Source organism: Rutidosis leptorrhynchoides, chromosome 6, assembly GCF_046630445.1.
Source record: "Rutidosis leptorrhynchoides isolate AG116_Rl617_1_P2 chromosome 6, CSIRO_AGI_Rlap_v1, whole genome shotgun sequence".
NCBI classification, from domain to species: Eukaryota; Viridiplantae; Streptophyta; class Magnoliopsida; order Asterales; family Asteraceae; genus Rutidosis; species Rutidosis leptorrhynchoides.
Genome location: NC_092338.1, coordinates 65,831,405 through 65,854,363, shown reverse-complemented (window position 1 = coordinate 65,854,363; position 22,959 = coordinate 65,831,405). Strand labels below are relative to the sequence as shown.

The 22,959-nt window shown below is 31.3% G+C and overlaps 1 pseudogene; it reads right to left on the bottom strand.

Moving 5' to 3' along the window:
• Positions 1-14,750: 14,750 nt before the first annotated feature.
• On the bottom strand, positions 14,751-20,581 carry LOC139853710 (codeine O-demethylase-like; annotated as a pseudogene).
• Between the last annotated feature and the right edge of the window lie 2,378 nt (positions 20,582-22,959).

Below are 22,959 nucleotides of genomic sequence, written 5' to 3'. Positions count from 1 at the left end.
CACTTAGCACACAACGGGAACTTTCCCTTATAACCAGAATTAGCATTTGGGATTGCAGTATTACTCTTAGTAGTATCTTGTTTCTTAAAGGGCTGCTGATTATAATTCTTCCCTGAGTTGTTGTTATTATTCCATTTCCTCTTATTATCATGAGTTTTAATCTCATTTGAGGCAGGAGTCTTTCCTCGCTATTCAACCTGATCGATTAACTCACTAGCCATCTCGACAGCTTCTTGTATAGTTCTCGTCTTCGAAGTAGTCACACCACTTTGAATCTTCTCGGTCAAACCGTTCGCATAAAGAGTGATCTTACGGCGTTCGTGAGTAACTATATGTGGACACATGAGAGCAAGCTCAAAGAATCTCTTGTTGTAGCTAGTCAAATCAGTACCCACTAGCTTCAGGTTTTGGAGTTCTCGCTCCATCTTAACAGTTTCATTGTAGGGACAATACTCTTCTATCATCCATCGTTTCAAATCCTCCCATGGAGTCTCAAAAGCCTGATCCATACCTACGGAATTTGCATAAGTATTCCACCATGTCAAGGCGCCATCTGATAACTTAGAAGTTGCAAACTTTGTTCTATCCGCATCTCTACAACCACTGATACGGAAAACTGACTCGAGCTTCTCAAACCAACTGGACTTTCAGTGCCATTAAAAGAGCTTGGTTCACAACTCGAGAAAGTCTTGTACGTACACCCTGCTTGTCCATTGTTCTGGGTATTGGTAGTATCCTAGTTTCGCCGATTCGTAGCGTTCACATTGTTGCTGTTGGTTCCATTACGGAGTTCTGCCATGGCCTCGGTCAATCCTTCGGTAATCCACCGACGAACATCAGCTTGGGAAACTGGCTTGTGCGGCATTATCCTTCTAGTCAAGATAATACATTCGGTTAGTGTCAATGAAATGGATATATAAAATATACTAGCAACGGAACGATGCATAGTAACTAATATTAAATCACAACGATTCTAGTAGCACTAGTGATATGTAGTAGCGATACATAGCGTTTAGTAGTAGCAGTAGTAAGAACAATGTACACTAGTAATCATTATCACTAGTTAGCAATAGCAGTAGCAACACTAAACATAAATCGTCATTAATAACCCAATACTTAAAGAAACAAACTCTTCGTTCAATAATCATGCATAACCCACGAAAGTAACATATTTCTCATGTCATAAGTAAAACCACATAAGTAAAGCCACATTTAACAATGTATGTGCGAGCATCATATAATAAACAATAATAATCAAATAATGTTCAATAGCGTGGAACAAGTCTAGTCGAGCGATCTCTATTTGCATTTCTGGAGTTCCTTCAGCAAGTACTCGACCATTCTTTCCAAATTTTTGACTCGCAACGTGAGGTCACTAGGGTTGTTGTCATTAGCAGCAGCAGTAGAGGTACTAGGTTTAGAAGTAGATGTAGAAGCATCATAGGGATGAAAACGGCGACACATCTCAAGTGACTGGTTATCATAGCGAAAACTCTTATAAAATGGGTTATTACGTCGAGCAGGTCCTTTCAATATCCTACAGTGGCCACTCGGTCCGTAGGGGTTAACATAATTAGGTTTAACAAAAGGTGACTGGGGTGAATCAGGTACATCAGGTTCGGATTCGGAATCGGGCTCCGATTCTTCCTCGGAATCCTCTGCCGGTTCCTTTCCTTTAGGCTCATTCTCATGCTCGGTTTCCATCTCGGGTTCCGATTCAGTATCATCCACAAACTCGAGTATCGTATTTCCTTGCGCTTGCACGGTTTCCTCGGATTCCGTGTCGGAGTCGGTAAGAATGATAGGATTGGAAGAAGTCATCTAGCACTCAAAGAAAAACACAAATTTAGTCCCTTAGTAATCATGCCATAATAGATACCAAGTAACATAGTAATTTATTTAACTAGGGTTCATGTAACTTAACAAGTCTATGGTTACAGTCTAGACGCACTAGTTGTCCTAACGTTCGACTCTCTAATGCAGCCTAGTCATAGGTAACCGATCTGCTCTGATACCAAATGTAATACCCCGTCAGAATCCACTAACGGAATATTAACTCCTGGTCCCACAGTTTAGCGATCACGCCCTCTATATGAGACGTTTCCGAAAAGTATTCGCATTAATCATTAAAACAAAGTCATTTATTAAAGATAATGTAACTGGAAACATTTGACATCAATGACTTATGTATATGAACCCAAACATCTTAAAAGAAAACTATTTAAATACGAATATATGTTCTTGAAATGAAAATGATAAACATGCTGGACGCCGTCCAGTTCTAGCAGCAAACAGCATATAACTTCAAATAAAGTGGAAGCACTAGCTCTATGTACCTGAGATGAAACATGCAAAACGTCAACGAAAAACGTTGAGTGAATCTACATGTTTAGTAAATCATTTCTTAAGTAAGGCCACAAGATTTTCTTAGAAAACATCATTGGAAAAGTATACATTATCATGAGCACTTGATTATAAAGCTTTAACTTTTGCGTGAGCCGAGCACACGTCTTTAGTTTACCCTATACTGGCGATATACCGATCAAGTGTACGTGTTACAACTACATAAGCACCTGTTTAACGTTGCGGTGAGGTTTGTCAAACCTAACGGTACCGTCCCTATAAGTCGAGCTTACAAAGTAATTAATATAATCAAGCTAAGGGATTTTTGATCTGAACTCATATGTATATTCTTAGTAAGTTACTTGTGCCAAACATGTAAAACATTTGTAAAAATCATGCATCTCATCCCTGTAAAAATGTAGTAGGGACTGTAGACTCACCTTAGCAAAAGCACTCGTAAAGATCTTAGCAAATCGTACTGTTGTCGAAACTCTCGACTGAACAACGCAACCTAATCAAGTAAATCATCTTAAGTATACACTAATAGGTCAAACTTCGTCAACCCATAGTGTACGCAAAGTCCTAGTGCTCAGACTGACTCAACGAATAAGTAAAAGTCAACTAATCCAAGCAAGTCAACAAAAGTCAACCAAAGTCAAACCAAAAGTCAACTCGGTCAAAGTGGTCAACTAAAGTCAAACATATCAGTAGGTCATGCAAACATGGTCAATAAGTCAAATATAGGTCGTATAACATGTTAACGCTCGTAGTTTAGCAAATCGCATTTTCAGTACCTTAGAATAATCCTTCGAAAATCATACGTCGTAGAGAAATACACTCATAGCACATAGCACATAATTCATAAAATTATGACCAACTCTAAATCATAACTAGACTTAAAATTGATTCCAAAAAGTCCGGCCAAAGCCTCATACGATAATTAAAAGTCAGAAGTCAGAAGGGATCAAATCTAAGTTCATTACAGAAATTTCTGCTCGCACGTCAGTTTTTAAACATTTTTCAAAAAATATAGAAAATAGATTTTAATGAACGGCTAATTGGTGTCATCTCAAAACATCTCAAAATTTAAGTAATAAAATAATCAGAAACATTGCTTTATCCAATTAGTACAGATTTTCAAAACATTACAGACTCATCAGTTTTTGACCATCAATCGGACATATCATTTAGACGAGCATTTATCTCATGGTAAATCATATTCTCGCAAGTTCGCATACAAATGAAACATGTCAAGTAACATAAAAAATAGCATATTACAGAAGATCAAAGTCTAAATTAATTCCTAGTTTATTCTAGAAATTTTTACTTGAACTTAAAAACTGATTCAGCATACTTTACAAATCAAATATTCGTTTTATCATAACGGAAGCATTACATAACCTTTTGACGCAAATCTTTAGTCCAAATTGCATAAATTTTCATAGGGAATACATTAGTACACTTTATACAAGCTAAAACACATAGCATGCAACTCAGAAAATTCGGATTTCATGCAAACCCTAACGTAAACTTCGATTACGCATATCTTGAGCATACGATAACGAAATCACGCAAAATCGGAGTCTAAAATTAATAAATTTTCGATATATTTCTAATTAAACATATTATAAAGTCAGATCTCATATCAATTTAATCAGATCATCAATAAACAAATTCGTTTTTCAATCAAACAACGTTAATTACGCAATCAATCAACAATTAACAACACTAGACATCATTAATTGAGAACTAGACTCTAATACACTATGTAATTGATCAAAAAACTGATTTATAGAGTTTAGGGTTTACAATTATACCTTTCTAGCACAATCAATGCACAATACTAGATGTAGAACGATGTAATGAGCAACTTTGATGCACAAAACTTTATCTAATTTTGAGTTGATGATGGGGTTATGGTGGTGATGGGTGTCGACGGTCACAAGAGGGAAGGGGGGGAAGCAAAATCGACCAAAAAAAACAAGAATGAGGGTTTGTGGGATTTCCTTGTTATTTAAATGTTGGGTTAGGGCCTAATTACAAGTCCACAAGCACACTAGGAGCCCAAGTCACAAATTCTAAGGGGCTAAGGGGGGTGGTCGGCCGAATGGCCCACCTAGGGGTGTTCTGGGCTCGATTTTTCTAAATTACTCATAAGCGTGTGGTCCGTTTCATTGCCGTTAATCGTACCGGGTCTCCAGAACATTAACTAGTCGTTGAAACGCAATCACCGAGTTTAATTCATTAAATAAATAATAAATTAAAAATAATTTTCTTAAAGTCAATAATTATCGAAAATAATTATTGTGTCGTTTTTCTGAGTTCCGTAAACTGAAAAGCTTTCTAGACGATAAACTTAATCGTAACGTTTCTAGTTATTTCGCTAACCGAAATAAGTTCGTAAATTAATATAACATATTAATTCAAACATTCCTCTAATAAGTATGTATTTAATTCTATCAAATACACAAATCTAAGCAATCACCGTTAAATACTTAACGGACAATTAACGATAGCAAACGGAAAAAGTCGGGTTGTTACATAAATTCTCCAAGTTGGTACAGCGAATAGCAGACATGTAACAAAAACGTAATCAGGCATACTAACTACAGCAGCCTAGATCGTCTACAGCAGTACATAGCATGGCATTAATAACAGTATCAAACAGAAGTATCATGCAAAAAGCAGATAGTAGCATGCAGCAGCGAGAATAAGCAAAAGCATACAGCAAGTTCACATAGCAGTAAAAGTATGCAGTAGCATGCAGCAAGTTCACATAGCAGTAAAAGTAAGTAGTAGCATGCAGTTGTAGTAAGCAGTAACATGCAATAATATATAACAGTAGCATGCAGCAGTTTCGCAGAAACAAGTAAACGAGCAAGTTGTAGATTAGTCCTATTAGCGAATCCTACTCGACTCGGTCAAGACTCACTAATGCAACCTAATTCCCTACAATCAATGCTCTGATACCAAATGTGACGCCCCGTACAAAATCAACGTATACGGATCATCAACAACAGGTCCATTACACGGTACAATACTACAAACTTGTTTTAAAACAGCATGTAGTATTGTACCGTGTAATGGACCTGTTGTTGATGATCCGTACACGTTGATTTTGTACGGGGCGTCACACGAACCTATATCATTTATATATATATTAACACATATAATGGTAATCAAACAAATTTATATATTATTAGTGATTTAATTGTTACTTTAATTATATGTTTCATTAATAACCTAATTAATTATATTTATTAATATAAAATATTAATATAGTTATGTTAGATATAGTAAATATAGTTTTATATAACTAACAGTTATTTGATAAAATAATATCGATAATAATAAATAAAAAGTTGTTTTATTTTATAATACTAATAATAATAACAAAAATGATAGTTTTTATAAAAATGATACTTTTAATAATAATGATAAAAATGATAACTTTTATAAAAATGATAACTTTGATAATTTTAGTTATAATGATACTTTTAATAGAAATGATAATAATAATAGTATTAATAATAATAATAATAAAAATGATAATTTTTGTAAAAATGATAATAATGATAATAGTTTTTAATAATACTCATAATACTTATTTTAATGATAATAATGTAAACTAAATTAATGATAATAATAAAAATGATGATATTAATATCAATAATTAATATAATAATAATAATAATAATAATAATTAATAATAATAATAATAATAATAATAATAATAATAATAATAATAATAATAATAATAATAATAATAATAATAATAATAATAATAATAATAATAATAATAATAATAATAATAATAATAATAATAATAATAATAGAAGTAATTACTACCTTAAAAGCTTTTCCTAAAAAAATGCCTCAGGGCCCGAACCCGCAACCTCTTGTTAATACAAAACACCCCTTAACCATTCAACTGCCTTTCATTTCTTGATTAGAACTCGCGTGTTTAAATATATATCATGTTCAAAATCGGGTAATAAATTCATCATCATCCACATAACATCATATATCATTATCGTATTCAACATCATTTTATAACCCGTTCATCATCTTTATACGAAGCCCAACTGTAAATCCATTTAAATTATAAAAGGCCCAACACAAAAGCCCGTTATTTGATTAATTGATCGTGAAGCCCAAAAATATATTAACCAAGCCCAATAATATGTTTGAGATAAATTGTTCGATGGATATTGGGTTTTTAATCAACGCAGACACACATGTGGATAGGTTAGATTGATCGACAGTCATTAGGTCATCATCATAGTAATTATTCAATATCGCAGTTTCATTATCATCGATCACCATCTAAAAAGGAAAAATTGAGTTTTCGTTTGTGTGGTTGAAAAATAAACGGATTATAGATGTAGCTGCAACATCGTTTCATGAATGAATCAAACTGGTAATCACGATGCAGCGAAGCAGAAAACATAAACATAGTAGTCCGTTGGCTGGAACTTCGAACAGATGGAAAAGAAAAAGAAAAAGAAAAAAAAATATGATGGTGTTTTGTTTTCGGTTCGATGATGGCAGTATGGTGGTTCTTCGACTGATTAGAACAGCAACAGGAAGTGTATGGATTAGCAGCAGTAACAATAATATAGCAGGTCATCGCCTTTCGAGCTGTAAAACAGGTTCACTGTTCATCTTCTTTATTGGAGTAAGAATAGAAATGCCATAGTAGTCTTCTGGGTTTTGTTGGGTGGTTCACGACTGTACAACAGGAGCAATGACATCTGCGTTTTGCAGCTTGATTTGATTGACTGAAGCATGGACTAGAAGTGGAAACAAGTTATAGAAGTAGGAGAGGGAGAGAGAAAGAGAGAGTGACTTTGGGTTCGGTTTTCTTGTATAGAAAAGAAGTAAACAGCCGCATGTAATGGTGTTGGTTTTCGGTTAGAGTTGATGATGTTTTTGGGCAGTTTAATGTGGCGGGTAATGGTGGTTGAAGTGGTGTGGTAGTGGATTTATATGGTTGAAGATGGTGGTGAGGTTCGATGGTGTTGTGACCGAAGATGATGGTGATTGTAAGGTGAAGGTGGTGGACGGTGATGATGACAATGGTGACGATGGTGGTGACTGTTGGGTCGAATATTGGAACAGAAATAGATGTTTGTAGTAACGGCAGTGTATTGATGGTGATGGTTTTGGTGGTTGCACATGATGAGGGTGGTGGTTAGGTGTTGGAGGATGGTGGCTCAACGAAGAAAGTAGTGATTGGCTCGTGATTTACAGCTAGAACCAAAACAGTTTAAGAAAGGTGTGATTGTGGGTGTTGATAAGTGATGAGATACATATATCTCTAAAATATATTTGTATAATTATATAAGTCAGATGATTGAAAGGAATCCAAACAGCATTGTGCCCATCAAATAGTATAGCAGCCATAATTATTGTCTATTTCTACCGACAGTTTATCCCGGATGGCAATATCGTGTCCATTGTCAAACAGTTAACGTATAAAAGTGCTCCTAAAAATCCCAAATTTTTAGTTTAAATATATTTAATTATTTCAGTCATTAACTGTTTGAAACCTGATAAAAAAGGTTCGGTAGTTATTTATTTTCTGTACCAAATAATATGTACGGAGTACTAAAATTTAAACTAAAAAGGTAAAAATATTTTTAACAAATCTAGAATCTTCGTAATCAATATACACTCCAACTTTTATTTTAATCCTTCATAAACTCATGTTAAATTTATATGAACGCTAACGAAATGTCAACCGAGTAATACAAACTTTGACAAATTAAGCTCGAAATCAGTTATATTCAATATACTATACAAATACATTTTAATATCAGGTTTTATTATATAACTAAATATATTAAATATATATATTTTCAAATAGATTTAATATTTAATCTTATATATTTACAATTTATATTCATGTATATATACATATATATATCTATATATTTTGTATCTAATAATATTTCTCATTACATCATATTTTATTTCAAATTATATTTCAAATTAAAATATAAATATATCTATATATATACATATTTAAATATATATGTATCTATTTACAAATATTTGTTCGTGAATCGTCGAGAATGGTCGAAGGTTAAATGAATATATGAAACAATTCAAAATTTTTGAGACTCAACCTAACATACTTTTCTTATCGTGTTAAAAATATAAAATCGTATCGAGAGTTTGATTTAAAATTAGTCGAAATTTTTCTGGTCGTCACATTTGCTACCTTCACCAACAGTCAAATTTTGCTAGTAATGTAATACTTACTAGCCTAATACTTTCAAACTATAAATGTTTATAGAAACTTTTGGAACATTCAGAAACCATATTTGACCTCAAAGTAAAAATACACAGTAAACTTTAATTACTATAAGCCTTTCATAAGAAAATATATCCACGAACAGGAAAAAAAATACAAATATACATGACTCCAGTCCCTATTTTATTTAGATGTCACTGAATGACTCGAGGTAAACGAATGATGTTATCCGCGTTTAATTTGCTCGGAGAGGGAGATTATTTTTAGTCAGATGTACGCAACCTAATTGGATTATGTGACTACCCGGAAATTTCCGACCAAATTTAAACTTTATCTTTAAATGATTTAATGTTTCCGACATGATAAGCAAAGTCTGTAATGTTGAAGTCTCAAAAATTTTGAACTAATTCATATATTCAATTGACCTTTGACCATTTCCGACGATTCACGAACAACTATTTGTAAATAGATATGTGTATATATATATACATAGTAATTGGGATTATAATTTGTAATATTATATGTTGTAATATATATATATATATATATATATATATATATATATATATATATATATATATATATATATATATATATATATATATATATATATATATATATATATATATATATATATATATATATATATATATATATATATATATATATATATATATATATATATATATATATGTAATAAATATTAAAAATTCAATATATTATATAATTGGTAAATAGTAATAAATTGTAATATATTAAATCTAGTACAAGTGTGAATATAATTATCATTACTTTCATTATTATCAGTAGTAATATTAATATTAAAATCAGTATTATTGATATTATTATTTTCAATTTACTACATATAGATATGAAATTGATATAAATAAATGGTTATAGTATTATTATTATTAATATTATTATTATTATTATCATTAATAATATTAGTGTTATTATAATTAATGTTATTATTATTAATAATAATATTGTTATAAATTTTATAGTTATTATTATCATGATCATTAATAATAAAGTTATTACTAGTATATTATTGTAAATTTTTATTATTACTATAATATTAAGAGTATTATTATTATTATTATATTTATCAATTAATAAGATTAATTATAATAAAACAAATATATGAATACAGATATATTATATGAATCAGTATTATTGTATTAAATATATAATTATTAATTTAGATTACTTGAATAAGGAATAAAACAAATAAAGAATAAAAATCTGTTACACATTACCATCCTACTGTAAGTAATTTGTTTTTCTGGCTCTAATCTAGTACAAATCAAGATTTAATCACAAGAACAAAACAAACTTGAATAGGAATCAGTAACAGAAGAATGTATGAATTTGCTACATCTGACTTATTTATTTTTGTTTTCTTCTTCTTGTTTGAAGAACCCTGTCTGCGTTCTGTTACATGTCGACTTCACAATCGTCCTTCAAATCTTGTTACTGCATAACCCTGTCGACCCAATCTAGCTACAAAACAACTTCAGTTGATTCTTACCTGGTTACAAATTGAATCCAATCAATGATACAAACAATTTCAGTTACAAGTCTCCATCATCTTTTTGAGTTTTTCTTCTTCTTTGTTTCGTTCCTTCTGGCCTCGAATATTTCTGTCGATCACCATCAACCGTACAAAACAAAATGTGATAAATTATTATTGCGGTAACACTCGCAATGTACATATATAATTACATATATAAAGCATATAGATGGGGAGAGAGATATAGATTTTCATTCAACACCACTTTATACTACTATTCTCGGTTCCAAACTCCAAACTCACACGCCATCGAGCTCAAACACCATCTTTCTCTACTATCAATTCTATTTCTTGCTTGATTCACTTCATCACTATTGAACCCACTTAAATTTTTTTTTAACAACTATCAACCTCACCATCGAATAATGTTACTGCTTTTTTTACTGTGTGTTCGTGAAATCTTCACCACAACACTGGCTACCATCTCCTGTAATCCATTTCTGCTGCAACTTACTATTTTCTGTTACTACGACTTCCAACTCACAAAGTGGCAATTCATTTCTGTTTATTATATCAAACACCTTCCTTGATAATTACCACACAACCAACTCACTTCATCCTCGAAATCATCTCCACAAGAACCCATATCACCACCATTATCTCTTGAAAAATGACCAAATCAAACACACACACATATGCATCTTATTTTCTGTTTAAGAATTACACCACAGCCACCATCGACTGCAGCTTCTGCTGTACCTCTTTCTATTATTTTTTTTTATGTCCAACCAAATCAAAACCCACTTGTTTGGTTTCAAACCTTTGATCACCATTTTGTTTAAACTACCACCCTCTCCTCTCTCTTCTCTCTATATATTTTGCTGTATCCTGTTTCGAGTCCACAATAATAATGAATGACCATCGATTTTTTTATATGATGAAAAAGGGTTGAGTGGTAAAGATAATTATGAAAAAGACCCTCATTTATTTTTCGGTCGCCGCTATAGCACGTTTTATTTTTTTTAATCATTCGAACCCCACCCCACTAATCTTTGTCCAAGCTAAAGTAAAAATGCAATTGGACTTTTGAATTAGTTTAAGCAAATAACTCGTGGCTGCTATTTTTTTTTTTGCCGACAATCATAAACAAATAAAACCTCAAAAACCCCGGATATATACCCTCGTATATATTTCGGATTCTAGATATAGCTACTGGGCACCATGTTATTTCCTCTTGGATCGAGATACAAATAAAATGTGGGGCTTATTTAATTACTAAACGGGCTGTTTCAATGGGCTACAGAAATTCTGAGTTTGTAGTTGGGCCAAATTCATAACAACGGTCATCGTGATTTTATGTGAGCAAGAATAATACGGATCGTGATGAAGTGATAGATAATGATGATCGAAACTTGAACATGATGATGATACGTATGTTTGTAACGATGAACTTGATAATGATAATGGTAATTAACGAATGAAGAAGAAAAGGGTGGGGATCACATAGATGATGAAGATGTATACTAACGGGTTATATATAATAGTGTCCGATATTATAAAAGAAAAATAGAAATGGATGGTTGGTGAAGAGTGTTTGTGTTATACGAGAGGTTGGGGGTTCGAGCCCGGGCTGTGGCAAATTTTTTTTAGAAGGACTTTACTTTGAGGTAGTAATCTTATTATTTTTATTATTATTATTTCATTGTTATTATTATCATTATTATTATTATTATTATTATTTATTGCTGTTATTAAGTAATATTAGTAATAAGATTTTTAGTTTAATTAATATTATTATCATTATTGTTATTACTAATATGATTATTATTAAAAATATAATTTTATCACTAATATAAGTATTAATTAACATTTATTATTATTATTATTATTATTATTATTATTATTATTATTATTATTATAGTTACAACTATGATTATTATTATTAAGTATATTATACGTTTATGAACTAAACTTGGAAATTATGGAAAACCTTATGAGCTTGAATGAGATAAGTATTTAGATAAATATAAGATTTATACTGATTAGGATATAAATAATATAACTATGATCGTGCAGATTATAAACAAAGTATAGATATATATATATATATATATATATATATATATATATATATATATATATATATATATATATATATATATATATATATATATATATATATATATATATATATATATATATATATATATATATATATATATATATATATATATATATATATATATATATATATATATATATATATATATATATGTACGTATAGATATAAAACCGTTAAGTTCTTAAGATATTAATAACTATTATTATTGGTAATATTATTATTATTATTACTAATATTATTATTATTATTATCTAATTATAAATATTATTATCATTGTTATTAATATATTTATTATTATTATTATTATTACTTTATTTTAATTACGATAATATTATTTCTACAAATAAAATATATAAAATGAATACATGAAACATATAAGTTATTAATATAAAAATAATAAAACTAATAAATTTAATATATATATATATATATATATATATATATATATATATATATATATATATATATATATATATATATATGTATGTATGTTCGATTACAATTATGTGTGTTAATATATATACACTTAATATAGGTTCGTGAATCCGACGTCAACCCTGCATTGTTCAGAATCGTCGTATGTATATTTTTACTACAAAAATATCGTATCGTGAGTTCATTTGATTCCCTTTTACTCTTTACATTTTTGGGACTGAGAATACATGCGCTGTTTTTACAATTGTTTTATTAAATGCCTTTGAAATCTATATTTTTGAACTGAGAATACATGAGATGATTTTATAAATGTTTGACGAGATAGACACAAGCAAAACATTCCTCGAATGAATTATTATACAGACAGAAGTTCTGTTGATTATTATTGAATTAGTTGGACGTTATAATTGCCACTAATTGATGCGAATATTTCCCCTTGATTATTATAGCTTGGTAACCTAAGAATTAGGAAACGGGTATGGCCCATAATTCACGCGAATCCTAAAGGTAGCTACCGGGTTTAACACCCCCACCCAGAATGTTCACTAGACGGAAGAGCTAGTGGGCGTGGTGTTTAGTACTTTGAGGTTTATATATTTATTACAGACTGAAAGTTCTGTTTATTTTGGAGATATTATTGATGCGCATTATATGTTAAGGTCGGTTACCAAGCCAAGCAATGAAAGCAAATGAATGTTATGTATCGAGAGAATGATTTTATACACATGTTATGTGTATGTTATTTTTGTGCACGAGATGTACGGTTATTAAAAATCGTGAGGCAACCTACGGGGGAGAAAAGGATACGAACCTACTCTGCCAAACATTATGAAAAATGGTTTCGTACACGAGATAGGTGTACTGTATTTAAATTTTGTGGTCTATCAAAATGATGAATTTTATTGTTTATGATAAACCTATGAACTCACCAACCTTTTGGTTGACACTTTTAAGCATGTTTATTTTCAGGTATTAAAGAAATCTTCTGCTGTGCATTTGCTCATTTTAGAGATATTACTTGGAGTTATTCATGACATATTTCAAAAGACGTTGCATTCGAGTCGTTGAGTTCATCAAGATTATTATTAAGTCAATTATAGTTGGATGTATTATGAAATGGTATACATGTCGTCAACTTTCAATATAAAGAAAGTTTGTCTTTTAAAAACGAATGCAATGTTTGTAAAATATATCATATAGAGGTCAAATACCTCGCAATGAAATCAACTATTGTGAATCGTTTATAATCGGTATGAACGGGTCCTTTCAGATTATCTATGACCATTTATTACCCTTTCTTTGGCAAATGTCTTGCTTGGAGAGGTAGCCAACCATGGGTCGCCTTCAAGGTTAGGTGAGTACTGACTAGGTGACTTAAATGTCAAAATGATTAGTACTCAACTATCACAACAGTCAACAGACAATTAGATCTATTTACATTTATAGATATCACATCAATTAACTAATAACAAGTAATAACACATAACTCAACAAAATTAACTCAACTAACTGTAACAAAGATAGATATAGACCTGAAAGCATCCCCAAGTAGAAACTGCAAATTATAGTTTATCGAGCTCTAACGTTGATGATGAAGCTAAAAGACTAAAATGAATAGTAGGAATCTGGGCAGCCTTAGGTGATGTGGCATCATAGGTGGCAGTACCATGACCCTATTCTTCATCTAGTTTACATAAATATATATTTTTTTGGTAGCTGTTGCAGGTTGCACTCTGCTGCTAATTCTTGAACTTGCTTATACATAGACAGTTAATTTTGTTTCTATATTTGATTAAATATTGATGATAAACAAAGTTGTGATGACAGCCTTTTGGTTAGGGACATACTGATCATAGTGATGCACACATAATATACATAACAGAAACGAAAAGATTCTAAAAAAACAAACAGATTAATACATACATTACCGTACAACTAAGGTTCACAATATTTTTTATATTGGCAATAATAATATAATACAGTAGTACATAACAGAAGTGAAAACAACTTCAAGTGTTGCACACGTAATATACACATTATTAAAAACACAATCATCTTCTGCACGTAGTCATCAATCATCATATCTTGCAGGCTTCGATGAATCTTTTACCTAACTGAGCATACTCAAAAAAGAATTCGAGAGAAAACATGACGTTCTTGTATAACCTTGGTGTTTCATCCGTAATGAGTCCTTCAACGGGTCCTATATCCTTTTCAGTTTGAGGGATGCAAAACATAGCCACTATCATCCTTTCTCTTTTTGAGTTCACCAACACTCTGTGCACCGGACTCTTGAATACCCCATTACTCATTACCTAAGAATTTAATTAGTACCATTCCACTAATCAAACTTTGATAATTAAATGGATATAATAATTACCTCAATTTGATCACCAATATTTATGGTTTAAGAATCAGGAATGATAGGAACTCCAAACCACTGACCATCTTTTAAAATCTCAAGGCCTTCAACCTCTTTGTCTTGCAACAGAACTGTGATGGCCGAACCATCGGCATGCGGTTTGAGTCCCAACACTTTTTCAGGCCACTGACAAGGAGGGTAGTAACAAAATCTTGCTTGAATCTTCCCACTAGTCCCATATTGATCCAAAAAGCAATTTTCATCCAAATTTAGTGATCTTGCCAGGGCCTTAAGAACAACCTCATTAATCGACGCTACTTTAAAGCTATATTATTCAATAACTTCCCTGTCACATCATAATTGCAACAATCAAATATGTACCTGGAAATCTAGACCCATACACCAAAGATTGGGTCCACTTGATCAACCATTTGGGTTCATTGGGTCTCGAAAAATCAAAGGGAATGGGTCCAATATGGACCCATCTTTAGTCTTTCAATATGTTAGAAGGTCCATCTAGACCAGTAGCGATTCTAGGATCAAAACCCAATGGGGTCCTAAAAATTTATTCGATAGCTTGCACAAAACATTGAACGTGTCGGGTCAAATCAGGTCGGGTCGGGTCGTGCCCAATACACAAACATAAAATTGAATAATTTGTTCATATGTAGTAGCAATTAATGACATATACATTAGCAATTTCACAGTAGCAATTTTAAAGTAGCGATAGCAATAATACAATAGTATTAGAGCCAATTGGCCTATAGAGTAGCAATTTTATAGTAGCAATTTTAAATTGCTATTCTATAACACTTTTAAATTTCAATATTACAACCTGTTATTGTGATGACCCGGAAATTTCGACTAAATTTAAACTTAATCTTTAACGTTTCCGACACGATAAGCAAAGTCTATGAAGTTGAATCTCAAAATTTTAAACTATTCAAATACCCTTCGGTTGTTCTCAATGATTCGCGAACCATTATATGTAAATAGATACATATATACTATAACTTGAAAACGTAACAAAGTTTTAGTTGCATGATACCGTACATTAAACTTATTGGTTTATATATCTATTTGAATATATATGATTTCAAGTTATTTAGTAAACGATAGTAACATTCGATTATTGATTCGATTGATATTTAGATAAGTTAACTAAAATGTTTAAGATGAATAAGTAAAACACAAATTTGCTACAGTATTTTCAAATTGCTACAGTACCCAAAATGCTACAGTGTTTTCGAAAATCACTATTTGCTACAGTAAAAATTGACTTTGCTATAGTAACTTTGCTACAGTAGAACACTATTTCAAAATAAATAAATAAAATATATATATGTATATGTATATACTGCGAGACGATGATTTATAGAAGCAAATAACCAAAACACTTAATTGATTAAAGCTACACTTAGAGTGACATAGTTATCAATGATTAAATTTAATTTTTGATAAAGGTACACGTCACGTAACGAAAAATGCTAGTTTTCTAAGCGTACGTAAGGACGTTTGAAAAACAGGAACCGGGACATAAGTCGAGTAACGACGTACGACTTATCGGAGCAAAAGTTACAAGTCAACTATGCACGTAAATTTAATATAATATTTAATTATGTCGACAAGCAAAAATACAAACGATTGTGAGCTGGCTGAGGGGCTCATGCGATCGCATGAGAATCCCATACAAACCTCATGCGATCGCATGAGGTGCTGGGACAAAAAAGTCCTATAAATTGATCGAATTTGCTCTGGTCGTCTCATTCATTTCATATACTCCGTAATTCTTTACTTATTTATATTATTATTATTATTATTATTATTATTATTATTATTATTATTATTAATAAGATTATTATTAATCTTATTATTTTTATTATTAGTGTTATTATTTTTGCGATACAAAAATAATAATGTACATAAAATATTACGACGGAGTGATGTCCAAGTAATTTTCAAAACGAGTTTCCGAGCGAGCTAGAGCTAAGGAAAATATGGGTTATTGCCAAGGAAATTATGGGTAATGTTCGGGGATATTTTTTTGTGAATCAAACCTCGTGTTTATCATCTCCGATGCGTCTACGAGCTTTCCTGCAATATTGTATATCAATATTAAACTGTGAGTTTCATTTGATCCCTTTTTATATATGTTTTTGGGCTGAGAATACATGCGCTGTTTTATAAACTGTTTTACGAAATGGACACAAGTACATACTAAATTCTACACTGAGTTTGAACCGAAAATCCCTTAGCTTTGGTAACTAGTAACTGTCGGTTATAAGAACCGATGGGCGCGAATAGTTGTATATGGATCCATAGGGCTTGACATCCCCGTCCGAGCTAGTAGCGCTAGCCTTTTAACGGACGTATGCTATTTGAGAAGCGTACACGTTGGTTTGCGTGTATTATTAAGATGATTATACAAAGGGTACAAATTATATAAACGTTAAAGTTTAGTTACCAGGGTGCTCAACTTTGTAGAACCGATTGATAAACGTTTCGGATGAAACAACTGAAATCTTGTGGTCCGCCTTTTATTTAAAACATATTGATAAACGTTTCGGATGAAACAACTGAAATCTTGTGGTCCACCTTTTATTTAAAACATATTGATAAACGTTTCGGATGAAACAACTGAAATCTTGTGGTCCACCTTTTATTTAAAACATATTGATAAACGTTTCGGATGAAACAACTGAAATATTGTGGTCCACCTTTTAATTAAAACATATTGATAAACGTTTTGAATGAAACAACTGAACTTTTGTAATCCACATTGATATACGGATTATGTGTAATATTAAAACTATGAACTCACCAACCTTTGTGTTGACACTTGAAGCATGTTTATTCTCAGGTTTCTAGAAGTCTTCCGCTATTTGCTCATACGTGATACAAGTTATGTGCTTGGAGTCATACATGCTATATACAAGAAACTTGCATTCACCAAACTATTACCATGTATCTTATTTTGACTATATTGTCAACAGATGTATTATTGTAAACCATTTAAATGGTGATTGTCTATACGTAGGAATCATCAGATGTTAAAAACCTGGATTTTATATATATTTATGAAATACCTTTTCAAACGAATGCAATGTTACAAAACGTATCACATAGAGGTCAAATACCTCGCAATGAAATCATTGAATGACGTGTTCGTCCAGATGGATATGGACGGGCCATCACAGTTATCAATATAAATCGCATAACATAAACAATAGCTGTAAAATTATAATTTCACTTGACTTTTTAAAAAAGAATAAGTTAGGTAATTACGAGTGATAAGATTGGGGATTAGTATACAATAACTATTACATATATATTTACCATTACACATTCATCTTACTTACACCTATATAATGAATTCACTATGCGTACTCACAATAAAACATATATATCTCAACATAAAAATTACACATAATTTGTCATATTATATGCTTTATAGTAAAATTAACAAATTATGTTCATTCTTAGACAAACTTTACACATTCAGGTGCAATAATTTTAAATTATGTCATGTTATATTACGTTTTGTTTTCATTATATATTTGAAAATATTATAAGATTTCTAATGGATATCCATTAACCAGCTTAATCCACTGATATATATATATATATATATATATATATATATATATATATATATATATATATATATATATATATATATATATATATATACATATATATATATATGAACTAAATTTAAATGGATATGAATATGACTATCGATATGGATGAACAATAACTAAATGGATATGGCTTCACGCTCACACCCGATCCATATCCGATCTGTTGACATCCCTAGGCTGAAGGATTGAAGATAGAACCAAAAGAAATTGTGATGTTGAATGAAGTAAAACAGAATTAGAATTGGAATTGGACAAAGGTTTGTTTATTTTTATATATAATATATTCATTGGCTCATACTATAAAGTCGTAAGTGAGCTAATTTCAAACACCTTAGGAGTCAAAACTATGAAATTATAATCTCTAAAAATTTATGGGGTCCCATTATTATATTTAGTGGTGTCCTATAAAAAAAAAAAAAAAATTTTTTGATAAATTTCAGAGTGGTGTCACGTGACCTCGTCCGGATATACCTACACTCGCCACTGATCTAGACCCGTTGAAACCCATTTTCAACCCATTTTACGAAAAAATTTAAAAAAAAATGAAATATAAAAATTATACAAAACTTCGAAAATTAGAAAAATAAAACAGTGAAAAAAATAATAGAAACAAAAAAAAAGCTTCTTTAAAAAGTAATTTTTTTAAAAAAAAGTAATAAAAATAAAAGAAATGAAATTTTTGAAATTTTTTTTTAAGGGAAAAATTTATAAGAAAAAATGGGTCTCGACCCGACCCAACCCGTTTGGGCCCGACCCGTTTGAATTTTGAGACCCGTTCGACCCATGACCCTTTTTAACCCAAACCCATTTGGGTCTCGACCCTACCCGATCCGTTTTCCAGACTTAGTTTTTATCTACCTCTTTTCAAAGCATAATAAAAAGAAATTAACTTTATGTTGATGATCTAAAGTCGGTTTATAATTTACCTAAACTGTGTGGGATTGTGAGGCCAAAATTGAAGTCGTTTTAGGTGTTGTGGAAAAGCAGTAAGATAAAGCCTATCAGTCCAGTCAACAATTTGTTGATCTGAAAGTACCGTGTCATTCCCATAACCTTCAACGTCATTTTCTTCTCTCGACCATTTCTTCTTCTCCTCTGCAGGTAAACTAAAGAAAAGTTTGTTCATTTCTCGCACTTTCTCCAAAAACGAACTTTCGATTCCGTGGTTGATCGCCTGACATACATACTGTTATATCAAATAAGAACATATATATTTATAAACAAAAATTTAGTGACCATATATGCATGGCAGTTTTTTTTTATAAAGACACTCACAAGTGCTAATCACTTACTTATTATGGGAACAATCTAAGCACAGTACATAAGCTACTAATCAAATAACTAATTTCAGTTGACTACCATTTGTTTATAATTAACTGAAATAACTACTATTACGACAGACAGAGGAAAAGATTTCTTCCACTAAACAACAACGCATAATTAATTACTCGACAAATTAGGTCAAACAAACAAACAATCATATAGTAAAGTGATTGTAATGAAGAAATGTAAACGTGTTCATGTTACACGGGTACAGACATATTTTTACTCCAATAGTTTAACTCAAGTGACTGTTTCCGACCTTTGTAGACACCTAGCCTATCTTGAGATAGTTAATACAAGAAATATATGAAATATAAAATAAAATAATAATTAAAAAAGAAAAAAAGAAGTGTACCTGAAAGCAGCCCCAAGTTGTAATTGCTGATTTAAGCTTTTCGAGCTCGGAAGATGAAGAAATTAAAAGGCTAAAATCAATAACCGTAATGTCAGCAGCAGTCGTGAGAGATGATGTGGCATCGTTAGTAGCAACATGACCATATTCTTCATCCGGTTTACGTATATATCTTTCCGGCAAACTGTTACAGTTCAATGCTATTTCTTGAACTTGTTTCTTCAATGACATTTCTTGATTTGTTTGTAAATTTGATTAATAATTCTGAATTTGCATGTTGTATTTGTATAGGGGGTTAGTTGATCTACGTCTCCCTGTAGGTGATATTGATAATGTGCTCAAGTTATATTATAATACTACTTATAAACCCGTTAAATCACAAGTTTGCTCAAGTGTATTCTTAACTTCTCCAACGACTTCCACGACAACTGTAAAAGTGTATTTGAACAATTGTTAGTACTACTTCCACAATCAACCTAGTTACAGAAGTGTATCATTCAAATTTCACACTTATTCAAACTACTTTGATAGTACTACTTCACATGTAGGTATATGACAATTGCTACTACCCAATTCTCTTATATGTGTGATATGCCCATCTCACATAAACTGCAAACACAATCTATATTCATATCGATGTACATTATATAAATACAAAAAAAATAAATAAACAGAAATATGCCTAGCATTAAAAACTGTATAACGGTTACTCTATTAGTACCATATGAAATGTCCCGTTCATATCGATTATAAAAGTTTCATATTAATTGATCTCTTTTCGAGGTTTTGACCTCTACATGAGACGTTTTTCAAAGGCTGCATTCGTTTTTAAAACAAACCATAACCTTTATTTTATCGACAAGGTTAAAAAGACACAACCTAGATTATCAAGAAATGATAATCTAAAAATATCACACTTACACACTACCAATACATATTGGTTTACAATATTAATATGTTACAACAAAGTAAATCTCGAATGCAGTTTTAAACAATATTATACAATCATGCTGACACCGAATCTTGTCCATATTTTAGCATACAACAGCGGAAGCTCTTAATAATCACCTGAGAATAAACATGCTTTATACGTCAACAAAAATGTTGGTGAGTTATAGGTTTAACCTATATATTTATCAAATCATAATAATAGACCACAAGATTTCATATTTCAATATACATCCCATACATAGAGATAAAAATCATTCATATGGTGAACACCTGTTAACCGACATTAACAAGATGCATATAAGAATATCCCCTATCATTTCGGAAAATCCATCGGACATGATAAAAAATGAATTCGAAGTACTAAATCATCGGGTACTTTGGATGGGGTTCGTTAGGCCCAATAGATCTATCTTTAGGATTCGCGTCAATTAGTAGATCGGTTTACTAATTCTTAGGCTACCAAGCAAAAGGGGCATATTCGGCTTCGATCATTCACCCATATAATGTAGTTTCAATTACTTGTGTCTATTTCTGTAATACCCCGTCAGAATCCACTAACGGCGCATTAACTCTGGTCCCAATGCTTGGCTTGACTTCTACATGACAGCAATGTTCTACAGCGAAAGCAACTAATACCTGAGATAAAACATGCAAAACGGATCAACATAAAGTTGAGTAAATCTACAGGTTTAGTAAATCTTTTCATAAGTTAGGCCACAAGATTTTCTTGGAAAACATCATAGGAAAAGTATATATTATCATGAGCACTTGATTATAAAGCTTTATGGCGCTACACCGATTAAGTGTACGAGTTTACCTTATCATGGCGCTACACTGATTAAGTGTACGTGTTTATCTTATCATGGCACTACACTGATTAAGTGTACGTGTTTATCTTATCATGGCACTACACTGATTAAGTGTACGTGTTTATCTTATCATGGCGCTACACTGATTAAGTGTACGAGTTAATCAAGCTATGAACTCATATGTATAGTCGTTTAAGTTACTTGTGCCTAATATGTAAAACATTTGTAAACACAGTTTAAGAAATAGTTTCAAGAGCAGCATTTATCTCATCCCAATAATGTTAAAGAAAATGGGACTGTAGACTCACCTTAGCAAAAGCACTCGTAAAGATCTTAGTAAATCGTACTGTTGTCGAACACTCTCGACTGAACAATGTAACCTAGTCAAATATGTCATCTTAAGTATACACATATAGGTCATAATGTCAACCCATAGTGTACGCAAAGTCCTAGTGCTCAGACTGACTCAACGAACAAGTAAAAGTCAACTAATCCAAGCAAGTCAACCAAAGTCAACCCTAAAGTCAACTCGGTCAAAGTGGTCAACTAAAGTCAAACATCTCAGTAGGTCATACAAACATGATCAATAAGTCAAACCTAGGTCAAGTATCACTTTACAAGTCAAAATTAAGCATATTGCACTTTTGCACCTTAAAGCATGTCTTAGAATTTCGTACGTCGTAGAAAGATCCAACTATAACTCATAGCACATAAATCATTAAATCATGAAAAACTCCAGATAATAACTAAACTTAAAATCAATTCCAAAAAAGTCCAGCCAAAGCCTCATACGATAAATAAAAGTCCAATATCAGAAAGGGTCTATTCATAGTTCATTACAGCAATTTC